This window comes from Eulemur rufifrons, unplaced genomic scaffold, assembly GCF_041146395.1.
Source record: "Eulemur rufifrons isolate Redbay unplaced genomic scaffold, OSU_ERuf_1 scaffold_33, whole genome shotgun sequence".
NCBI classification, from domain to species: domain Eukaryota; kingdom Metazoa; phylum Chordata; class Mammalia; order Primates; family Lemuridae; genus Eulemur; species Eulemur rufifrons.
Genome location: NW_027182816.1, coordinates 3,000,313 through 3,013,404, shown reverse-complemented (window position 1 = coordinate 3,013,404; position 13,092 = coordinate 3,000,313).

The window sequence follows — 13,092 nt, the reverse complement described above, 5'->3', positions numbered from 1 at the left end:
TGAGCATGGGGATCATCGTTAATTCTCTGAAACAGAATCCGCCCTTGTCAGCTGCCAAACACATGCCCACTTCTCCTCTCTGTGGATAATAAAAACTAACCAGCGAACTGACAGACGGCCTGACACCCCCATCCACATCGACCACACACAAAAAAAAAACCGTACCCTCCAGCTACTAATTATAATGCTAACTTGAAAAATTTCCCTGCTTTTTAAAACAATGGAAAAATGGTGGTGGGATGATACTTAGAAGAATGGCTTCTTGTCTGTCTCCACTAACAAAAATAGGCAACAGCAAGTCAGCTACTCCTCAACATAGTTTTGTCCGTCGCAGCCTTCTTGGTTTTCAGGAGGCACATACAAACGTTATCAAAATTATGGTGAAACGCTGAAAACCTGCAAATAATTTTCAACGTACTGGTTAATTTGTAAACTCTCCAGCATACTTCTTGGAACAAGCCAGGTACCTGTGACCACGCATAGAGGAGTATATAGAAACATGGTGGAATCCCAGCTGATGAAGCAAAGTATTGTTAAAGGAATGAGATGACCATGCGGATCCTGTTTAATTCTCTGAAACAGAATCCGCACTTTTCACCTGCCAAACACATGCCCACTACTCTTCTCTGGGGATAATAAAAACAAACCAGCGATCTGACAGAGGGCCTGAACACCCGTCATGACCGACCCCACAAAAAAAAAAGTACCCTCCAGCTACTAATTATAATGCCAATTTGCAAAATTTCCCTGCATTTTTCAACAATGGAGAAATGATGGTGGGATGATACTTAGAAGAATGACTTCTTGTCAGTCTCCACTGACAAAAATACGCAACACCAAGTCAGCTACGCCTCAGCATAGTTATGTCCGTAGCAGCCATATTTGGTTTCACTAGGCACATACACACGTTATCACAATTATGGTGAAACGCTGAAAGCCTGCAAAGGATTTCCAACATACTGGTTAATTGAAAAGCTCTGAGGCATACTTCTTGGAACAAGCCAGTTTCCTGTGCCCACGCATAGAGAAGTATATAGAACCATGGTGGATTCCCAGCTCATGAAGCAAAGGATTCTTAAAGGAACGGGATTACCATGCGGATCCTGTTTAATTCTCTGAAACAGATCCCCAGTTTTCACCTACCATACTAATACCCACTTCTCCTCTCTGGGGATAATAAAAACAAACCAGCGAACTGACAGAGGGCCTGACCAACACATCCACACCGACCCCACAGGGAAAAAAAAAAAAAAAAAAAAAAAACGTAGCCTCCAGCTACTAATTATAATGCTAACTTGCAAAATTTTCCTGCATTTTTTTTTTTTGTTGTTGAGACAGAGTCTCACTTTGTTGCCCAGGCTAGAGTGAGTGCCGTGGCGTCAGCTTAGCTCACAGCAACCTCAAACTTCTGGGCTTAAGCGATCCTACTGCCTCAGCCTCCCGAGTAGCTGGGACTACAGCCATGCGCCACTATGCCCGGCTAATTTTTTCTATATAGATTTTTAGGTGTCCATATAATGTCTTTCTATTTTTAGTAGAGACGGTTTCTCGCTCAGGATGGTCTCGAACTCCTGACCTTGAGCAATCCACCCGCCTCGGCCTCCCAGAGTGCTAGGATTACAGGAGTGAGCCACCGCGCCCGGCCAACCTTTTCCTGCATTTTTAAACAATGGAAAAATGATGGTGAGATGATACTTAGAAGAATGGATTCTTGTCAGTCTCCACTAACAAAAATAGGCAACACCAAGTCAGCTACGCCTCAGCATAGTTATGTCTCTCGCAGCCATCTTGGGTTTCAGGAGGCACAAACAAACGTTATCACAATTATGGTGAAACGCTGAACACCTGCAAATAATTTTCAACGTAGTGGTTAATTGAAGAGCTCTGCGTCACACTTCTTGGAACAAGCCAGTTACCTGTTCCCACGCAAAAAGGAGTATATAGAACCATGGTGGATTTCCAGCTGATGAAGTAAAGGATTATTAAAGGAACGGGATGACCATGGGGATCATCGTTAATTCTCTGAAACAGAATCCGCCCTTTTCACCTGCCAAACACATGCCCACTTCTCCTCTCTGGGGATAATAAAAACTAACCAGCGAACTGACAGAGGGCCTGACCCCCCCATCCACATCGACCACACACACAAAAAAAAACCGTACCCTCCAGCTACTAATTATAATGCTAACTTGCAAAATTTCCCTGCTTTTTAAAACAATGGAAAAATGGTGGTGGGATGATACTTAGAAGAATGGCTTCTTGTCAGTCTCCACTAACAAAAATAGGCAACACCAAGTCAGCTACTCCTCAGCATAGTTATGTCCGTCGCAGCCTTCTTGGGTTTCAGGAGGCACAAACAAACCTTATCACAATTATGGTGAAACGCTGAACACCTGCAAATAATTTTTACGTAGTGGTTATTTGAAAAGCTCTGCGGCATACTTTTTGGAACAAGCCAGTTACCTGTTCCCACGCAAAGAGGAGGATATAGAACCATGGTGGATTTCCAGCTGATGAAGTAAAGGATTATTAAAGGAACGGGATGACCATGGGGATCATCGTTAATTCTCTGAAACAGAATCCGCCTTTTTCACCTGCCAAACAGATGCCCACTGCTCCTCTCTGGGGATAATAAAAACTAACCAGCGAACTGACAGAGGGCCTGACCCCCACATCCACATCGACCACACAAAAAAAAAAAAACCGTACCCTCCAGCTACTAATTATAATGCTAACTTGCAAAATTTCCCTGCATTTTAAAACAATGGAAAAATGGTGGTGCGATGATACTTAGAAGAATGGCTTCTTGTCAGTCTCCACTAACAAAAATAGGCAACACCAAGTTAGCTACTCCTCAACATAGTTATGTCCGTCGCAGTCTTCTTGGGTTTCAGGAGGCACATACAAACGTTATCAAAATTATGGTGAAACGCTGAAAACCTGCAAATAATTTTCAACGTACTGGTTAATTTGAAAACTCTCCAGCATACTTCTTGGAACAAGCCAGGTACCTGTGCCCACGCAGAGAGGAGTATATAGAAACATGGTGGAATCCCAGCTGATGAAGCAAAGGATTCTTAAAGGAATGAGATGACCATGCGGATCCTGTTTAATTCTCTGAAACAGAATCCGCACTTTTCACCTGCCAAACACATGCCCACTACTCTTCTCTGGGGATAATAAAAACAAACCAGCCATCTGACAGAGGGCCTGAACACCCATCCTGACCGACGCCACAAAAAAAAAAGTACCCTCCAGCTACTAATTATAATGCCAATTTGCAAAATTTCCCTGCATTTTTAAACAATGGAGAGATGATGGTGGGATGATACTTAGAAGAGTGGCTTCTTGTCAGTCTCCACTGACAAAAATAGGCAACACCAAGTCAGCTACGCCTCAGCATAGTTATGTCCGTAGCAGCCATATTTGGTTTCAGTAGGCACATACACACGTTATCACAATTATGGTGAAATGCTGAAAACCTGCAAAGGATTTTCAACATACTGGTTAATTGAAAAGCTCTGAGGCATACTTCTTGGAACAAGCCAGTTTCCTGTGCCCACGCATAGAGAAGTATATAGAACCATGGTGGATTCTCAGCTCATGAAGCAAAGGATTCTTAAAGGACGGGATTACCATGCGGATCCTGTTTAATTCTCTGAAACAGATCCGCAGTTTTAACCTGCCATACTAATACCCACTTCTCCTCTCTGGGGATAATAAAAACAAACCAGGGAACTGACAGAGGGCCTGACCAACACATCCACACCGACCCCACAGGGAAAAAAAAAAAAAAAAACACCGTAGCCTCCAGCTACTAATTATAATGCTAACTTGCAAAATTTCTTGCATTTTTAAACAATGGAAAAATGATGGTGAGATGATACTTAGAAGAATGGATTCTTGTCAGTCTCCACTAACAAAAATAGGCAAAACCAAGTCAGCTACACCTCAGCATAGTTATGTTCGTGGCAGCCATTTTGGGTTTCAGGAGGCACAAACAAACGTTATCACAATTATGGTGAAATGCTGAACACCTGCAAATAATTTTCAACGTAGTGGTTAATTGAAAAGCTCTGCGGCATACTTCTTGGAACAAGCCAGTTACCTGTTCCCACGCAAAGAGGAGTATATAGAACCATGGTGGATTTTCAGCTGATGAAGTAAAGGATTATTAAAGGAGCGGGATGACCATGGGGATCATCGTTAATTCTCTGAAAGAGAATCCGCCCTTTTCACCTGCCAAACACATGCCCACTTCTCCTCTCTGGGGATAATAAAAACTAGCCAGCGAACTGACAGAGGGCCTGACCCCCCCATCCACATCGACCACACACACAAAAAAAAAAAAACGTACCCTCCAGCTACTAATTATAATGCTAACTTGCAAAATTTCCCTGCATTTTAAAACAATGGAAAAATGGTGGTGGGATGATACTTAGAAGAATGGCTTCTTGTCAGTCTCCACTATCAAAAATAGACAACACCAAGTCAGCTACTCCTCAGCATAGTTATGTCCATCGCAGCCTTCTTGGGTTTCAGGAGGCACCAACAAACTTTATCCCAATTATGGTGAAACACTGAACACCTGCAAATAATTTTCAACGCAGTGGTTAATTGAAAAGCTCTGCGGCATACTTCTTGGAACAAGCCAGTTACCTGTTCCCACGCAAAGAGGAGGATATAGAATCATGGTGGATTTCCAGCTGATGAAGTAAAGGATTATTAAAGGAACGGGATGACCATGGGGATCATCGTTAATTCTCTGAAACAGAATCCGCCCTTTTCACCTGTCAAACACATGCCCACTTCTCCTCTCTGGGGATAATAAAAACTAACCAGCGAACTGACAGAGGGCCTGACACCCCCATCCACATCCACCACACACACAAAAAAAAACCGTACCCTCTAGCTACTAATTATAATGCTAACTTGCAAAATTTTCCTGCATTTTTAAACAATGGAAAAATGATGGTGAGATGATACTTAGAAGAATGGCTTCTTGTCAGTCTCCACTAACAAAAATAGGCAACACGAAGTCAGCTACGCCTCAGCATACTTATGTCCGTGGCAGCCATATTTGGTTTCAGGAGACACATACAAACGTTATAAGAATTATGGTGAAACGCTGAAAACCTGCAAATAATTTTCAACGTAGTGGTTAATTGAAAAGCTCTGCGGCATACTTCTTGGAACAAACCAGTTACCTGTTCCCACGCAAAGAGGAGTATATAGAACCATGGTGGATGTCCAGCTGATGAAGTAAAGGATTATTAAAGGAACGGGATGACCATGGGGATCATCGTTAATTCTCTGAAACAGAATCCGCCCTTTTCACCTGCCAAACACATGCCCACTTCTCCTCTCTGGGGATAATAAAAACTAACCAGCGAACTGACAGAGGGCATCACCCCCCATCCACATCGACCACACACAAAGAAAAAAGCTGTACCCTCCAGCTACTAATTATAATGCTAACTTGCAAAATTTCCCTGCATTTTAAAACAATGGAAAAATGGTGGTGGGATGATACTTAGAACAATGGCTTCTTGCCAGTCTCCACTAACAAAAATAGGCAACACCAAGTCAGCTACTCCTCAGCATAGTTATGTCCGACGCAGCCTTCTTGGGTTTCAGGAGGCACAAAAAAACGTTATCAAAATTATGGTGAAACGCTGAAAACCTGCAAATAATTTTCAACGTACTTTTTAATTCGAAACTCTCCAGCATACTTCTTGGAACAAGCCAGGTACCTGTGCCCACGCATAGAGGAGTATATAGAAACATGGTGGATTCCCAGCTGATGAAGCAAAGGATTCTAAAAGGAATGAGATGACCATGCGGATCCTTTTTAATTATCTGAAACAGAATCCGCACTTTTCACCTGCCAAACACATGCCCACTTCTCCTCTCTGGGGATATTAAAAACAAACCAGTGAATTGACAGATGGCCTGACCAACCCATCCACACTGACCCCACAAAAAAAAAAAAAAAGTACCCTCCAGCTACTAATTATAATGATAACTTGCAAAATTTCCCTGCATTTTTAAACAATGGAAAAATGATGGTATGATGACACTTAGAAGAATGGCTTCTTGTCAGTCTCCACTAACAAAAATAGGCAAAACCAAATCAGCTACTCCTCAGCATAGTTATGTCCGTGGCAGCCATATTGGGTTTCAGGAGACACATACAAACGTTATAAGAATTATGGTGAAACGCTGAAAACCTGCAAATAATTTTCAACGTACTGCTTAATTGAAAAGCTCTGCGGCATACTTCTTGGAACAAGCCAGTTACCTGTGCCCACACATAGAGGAGTATATAGAACCATGGTGGATTCCCAGCTGATGAAGCAAAAGTTTCCTAAAGGAACGGGATGTCCATGGGAATCATCGTTAATTCTCTGAAACAGAATCCGCCGATTTCACCTGCCAAACACATGCCCACTTCTCCTCTCTGGGGATAATAAAAACTAACCAGCGAACTGACAGAGGGCCTGAGCCCCCATCCACATCGACCACACACAAAAAAAAACCGTACCCTCCAGCTACTAATTATAATGCTAACTTGCAAAATTTCCCTGCATTTTAAAACAATGGAAAAATGGTGGTGGGATGATACTTAGAAGAATGGCTTCTTGTCAGTCTCCACTGACAAAAATAGGCGACACCAAGTCAGCTACTCCTCAGCATAGTTATGTCCGTCGCAGCCTTCTTGGGTTTCAGGAGGCACAAACAAACGTTATCACAATTATGGTGAAACGCTGAACACCTGCAAATAATTTTCAACGTAGTGGTTAATTGAAAAGCTCTGCGGCATACTTCTTGGAACAAGCCAGTTACCTGTTGCCACGCAAAGAGGAGTATATAGAACCATGGTGGATTTCCAGCTGATGAAGTAAAGGATTATTAAAGGAACGGGATGACCATGGAGATCATCGTTAATTCTCTGAAAGAGAATCCGCCCTTTTCACCTGCCAAACACATGCCCACTTCTCCTCTCTGGGGATAATAAAAACTAACCAGCGAACTGACAGAGGGCCTGACCCCCCCATCCCCATCGACCACACACACACACACAAAAAAGGACCCTCCAGCTGCTAATTATACTGCTAACTTGCAAAATTTCCCTGCATTTTAAAACAATGGAAAAATGGTTGTGGGATGACACTTAGAAGAATGGCTTCTTGTAGTCTCCACTAACAAAAATAGGCAACACCAAGTCTGCTACTCCTCAGCATAGTTATGTCCGTCGCAGCCTTCTTGGGTTTCAGGAGGCACAAACAAACGTTATCACTATAATGGTGAAAGGCTGAACACCTGCAAATAATTTTCAACGTAGTGGTTAATTGAAAAGCTCTGTGGCATACTTCTTGGAACAAGCCGGTTACCTGTTCCCACGCAAAGAGGAGTATATAGAACCATGGTGGATTTCCAGCTGATGAAGTAAAGGATTATTAAAGGAACGGGATGACCATGGGTATCATCGTTAATTCTCTGAAACAGAATCCGCCCTTTTCACCTGCCAAACACATGCTCACTTCTCCTCTCTGGGGATAATAAAAACTAACCAGCGAACTGACAGAGGGCCTGACCCCCCAATCCACATCGACCACACACAAAAAAAAAAACCGTACCCTCCAGCTACTAATTATAATGCTAACTTGCAAAATTTCCCTGCATTTTAAAACAATGGAAAAATGGTGGTGGGATGACACTTAGAAGAATGGCTTCTTGTCTGTCTCCACTAACAAAAATAGGCAACACCAAGTCAGCTACTCCTCAGCATAGTTATGTCCGTCCCAGCCTTCTTGGGTTTCAGGAGGCACAAACAAACGTTATCACAATTATGGTGAAACGCTGAACACCTGCAAATAATTTTCAACGTACTGGTTAATTTGAAAACTCTCCAGCATACTTCTTGGAACAATCCAGGTACCTGTGCCCACGCATAGAGGAGTATATAGAAACATGGTGGAATCCCAGCTGATGAAGCAAAGGATTCTTAAAGGAAGGAGATGACCATGCGGATCCTGTTTCATTCTCTGAAACACAATCCGCACTTTTCACCTGCCAAACACATGCCCACTTCTCTTGTCTTGGGATAATAAAAACAAACCAGCGACCTGACAGAGGGCCTGAACACCCATCCTGACCGACCCCACAAAAAAAAAAGTACCCTCCAGCTACTAATTATAATGCCAATTTGCAAAATTTCCCTGCATTTTTAAAGAATGGAGAAATGATGGTGGGATGATACTTAGAAGAATGGCTTCTTGTCAGTCTCCACTGGCAAAAATAGGCAACAACAAGTCAGCTACTCCTAAGCATAGTTATGTCCGTAGCAGCCATATTTGGTTTCACTAGGCACATACACACGTTATCACAATTATGGTGAAACGCTGAAATCCTGCAAAGGATTTTCAACATACTGGTCAATTGAAAAGCTCTGAGGCATACTTCTTGGAACAAGCCAGTTACCTGTTCCCACGCAAAGAGGAGTATATAGAACCATGGTGGATTTCCAGCTGATGAAATAAAGAATTATTAAAGGAACGGGATGACCATGGGGATCATCGTTAATTCTCTGAAACAGAATCCGCCCTTTTCACCTGCCAAACACATGCCCACTTCTCCTCTCTGGGGATAATAAAAACTAACCAGCGAACTGACAGAGGGCCTGACCCCCCCATCCACATCGACCACACACACAAAAATAAACCGTACCCTCCAGCTACTAATTATAATGCTAACTTTCTAAATTTCCCTGCCTTTTAACACAATGGAAAAATGTTGGTGGGATGATACTTAGAAGAATGGCTTCTTGTCAGTCTCCACTAACAAAAATAGGCAACACCAAGTCAGCTACGCCTCAGCATAGTTATGTCTGTCGCAGCCTTCTTGGGTTTCAGGAGGCACAAACAAACGTAATCACAATTATGGTGAAACGCTGAACACCTGCAAATAATTTTCAACGTAGTGGTTAATTGAAAAGCTCTGCGGCATACTTCTTGGAACAAGCCAGTTACCTGTTCCCACGCAAAGAGGAGTATATAGAACCATGGTGGATTTCCAGCTGATGAAGTAAAGGATTATTAAAGGAACGGGATGACCATGGGGATCATCGTTAATTCTCTGAAACAGAATCCGCCCTTTTCACCTGCCAAACACATGCCCACTTCTCCTCTCTGGGGATAATAAAATCTAACCAGCGAACTGACAGAGGGCCTGACCCCCCCATCCACATCGACCACACACACACAAAAAAAGCGTACCCTCCAGCTACTAATTATAATGCTAACTTGCAAAATTTCCCTGCATTTTAAAACAATGGAAAAATGGTGGTGGGATGATACTTAGAAGAATGGCTACTTGTCTGTCTCCACTAACAAAAATAGGCAACACCAAGTCAGCTACTCCTCAGCATAGTTATGTCCGTCGCAGCCTTCTTGGGTTTCAGGAGGCACAAAGAAACGTTATCACAATTATGGTGAAACGCTGAACACCTGCAAATAATTTTCAACGTAGTGGTTAATTGAAAAGCTCTGCGGCATTCTTCTTGGAACAAGCCAGTTACCTGTTCCCACGCAAAGAGGAGTATATAGAACCATGGTGGATTTCAGCTGATGAAGTAAAGGATTATTAAAGGAACGGGATGACCATGGGGATCATCGTTAATTCTCTGAAACAGAATCCGCCCTTTTCACCTGCCAAACACATGCCCACTTCTCCTCTATGGGGATAATAAAAACTAACCAGCGAACTGTCAGAGGGCCTGACCCCCCCATCCACATCGACCACACAAGAAAAAAAAAAACCGTACCCTCCAGCTACTAATTATAATGCTAACTTGCAAAATTTCCCTGCATTTTAAAACAATGGAAAAATGGTGGTGGGATGATACTTAGAAGAATGGCTTCTTGTCTGTCTCCAATAACAAAAATAGGCAACACCAAGTCAGCTACTCCTCAGCATAGTTATGTCCGTGGCAGCCTTCTTCGGTTTCAGGAGGCACATACAAACGTTATCAAAATTATGGTGAAACGCTGAAAACCTGCAAATAATTTTGAACGTACTGGTTAATTTGAAAACTCACCAGCATACTTCTTGGAACAAGCCAGGTACCTTTGCCCACGCATAGAGGAGTATACAGAAACATGGTGGAATCCCAGCTGATGAAGCAAAGGATTCTTAAAGGAAGGAGATGACCATGCGGATCCTGTTTAATTCTCTGAAACAGAATCCACACTTTTCACCTGCCAAACACATGCCCACTACTCTTCTCTGGGGATAATAAAAACAAACCAGCGATCTGACAGAGGGCCTGAACACCCATCCTGACCGACCCCACAAAAAAAAAAGTACCCTCCAGCTACTAATTATAATGCCAATTTGCAAAATTTCCATGCATTTTTAAACAATGGAGAAATGATGGTGGGATGATACTTAGAAGAATGGCTTCTTGTCAGTCTCCACTGACAAAAATAGGCAACACCAAGTCAGCTACTCCTCAGCATAGTTATGTCCGTCGCAGCCTTCTTGGGTTTCAGGAGGCACAAACAAACGTTATCACAATTATGGTGAAACGCTGAACACCTGCAAATAATTTTCAACGTAGTGGTTAATTGAAAAGCTCTGCGGCATACTTCTTGGAACAAGCCAGTTCCCTGTTCCCACACAAAGAGGAGTATATACAATCATGGTGGATTTCCGGCTGATGAAGTAAAATATTATTAAAGGAACGGGATGACCATGGGGATCATCGTTAATTCTCTGCAACACAATCCGCCCTTTTCACCTGCCAAACACATGCCCACTTCTCCTCTCTGGGGATAATAAAAACTAACCAGCGAACTGACAGAGGGCCTGACCCCCCCATCCACATCGACCACACACACACAAAAAAAGCGTACCCTCCAGCTACTAATTATAATGCTAACTTGCAAAATTTCCCTGCATTTTAAAACAATGGAAAAATGGTGGTGGGATGATACTTAGAAGAATGGCTTCTTGTCTGTCTCCACTAACAAAAATAGGCAACACCAAGTCAGCTACGCCTCAGCATAGTTATGTCCGTCGCAGCCTTCTTGGGTTTCAGGAGGCACATACAAACGTTATCAAAATTATGGTGAAACGCTGAAAACCTGCAAATAAATTTCAACGTACTGGTTAATTTGAAAACTCTCCAGCATACTTCTTGGAACAAGCCAGGTACCTGTGCCTACGCATGGAAGAGTATATAGAAACATGGTGGAATCCCAGCTGATGAAGCAAAGGATTCTTAAAGGAAGGAGATGACCATGCGGATCCTGTTTAATTCTCTGAAACAGAATCCGCACTTTTCACCTGCCAAACACATGCCCACTACTCTTCTCGGGGGATAATAAAAACAAACCAGCGATCTGACAGAGGGCCTGAACACCCATCCTGACCGACCCCACAAAAAATAAAAGTACCCTCCAGCTACTAATTTTAATGCCAATTTGCAAAATTTCCCTGAATTTTTAAACATTGGAGAAATGATGGTAGGATGATACTAAGAAGAATGGCTTCTTGTCAGTCTCCACTGACAAAAATAGGCAACACCAAGTTAGCTACGCCTCAGCATAGTTATGTCCGTAGCAGCCATATTTGGTTTCAGTAGGCACATACACACGTCATCACAATTATGGTGAAACGCTGAAAACCTGCAAAGGATTTTCAACATACTGGTTAATTGAAAAGCTCTGAGGCATACTTCTTGGAACAAGCAAGTTTCCTGTGCCCACGCATAGAGAAGTATATAGAACCATGGTGGATTCCCAGCTCATGAAGCAAAGAATCCTTAAAGGAACGGGATTACCATGCGGATCCTGTTTAATTCTCTGAAACAGATCTGCAGTTTTCACCTGCCATACTAATACCCACTTCTCCTCTCTGGGGATAATAAAAACAAACCAGCGAACTGACAGAGGGCCTGACCAACACATCCACACCGACGCCACAGAAAAAAAAAACAAAAAACACCGTAGCCTCCAGCTACTAATTATAATGCTAACTTGCAAAATTTTCCTGCATTTTTCAACAATGGAAAAATGATGGTGAGATGATACTTAGAAGAATGGATTCTTGTCAGTCTCCACTAACAAAAATAGGCAAAACCAAGTCAGCTACGCCTCAGCATCGTTATGTTCGTCGCAGCCATCTTGGGTTTCAAGAGGCACAAACAAACGTTATGACAATTATGGTGAAACGCTGAACACCTGCAAGTAATTTTCAACGTAGTGGTTAATTGAAAAGCTCTGCGGCATACTTCTTGGAACAAGCCAGTGACCTGTTCCCACGCAAAGAGGAGTATATAGAACCATGGTGGATTTCCAGCTGATGAAGTAAAGGATTATTAAAGGAAGGGGATGACCATGGGGATCATCGTTAATTCTCTGAAACAGAATCCGCCCTTTTCACCTGCCAAACACATGCCCACTTCTCCTCTCTGGGGATAATAAAAACTAACCAGCGAACTGTCAGAGGGCCTGACCCCCCCATCCACATCGCCCACACAAGAAAAAAAAAAACCGTACCCTCCAGCTACTAATTATAATGCTAACTTGCAAAATTTCCCTGCATTTTAAAACAATGGAAAAATGGTGGTGGGACGATACTTAGAAGAATGGCTTCTTGTCTGTCTCCAATAACAAAAATAGGCAACACCAAGTCAGCTACTCCTCAGCATAGTTATGTCCGTGGCAGCCTTCTTCGGTTTCAGGAGGCACATACAAATGTTATCAAAATTATGGTGAAACGCTGAAAACCTGCAAATAATTTTGAACGTACTGGTTAATTTGAAAACTCACCAGCATACTTCTTGGAACAAGCCAGGTACCTGTGCCCACGCATAGAGGAGTATACAGAAACATGGTGGAATCCCAGCTGATGAAGCAAAGGATTCTTAAAGGAAGGAGATGACCATGCGGATCCTGTTTAATTCTCTGAAACAGAATCCGCCCTTTTCACCTGCCAAACACATGCCCACTACTCTTCTCTGTGGATAATAAAAACAAACCAGCGATCTGACAGAGGGCCTGAACACCCATCCTGACCGACCCCACA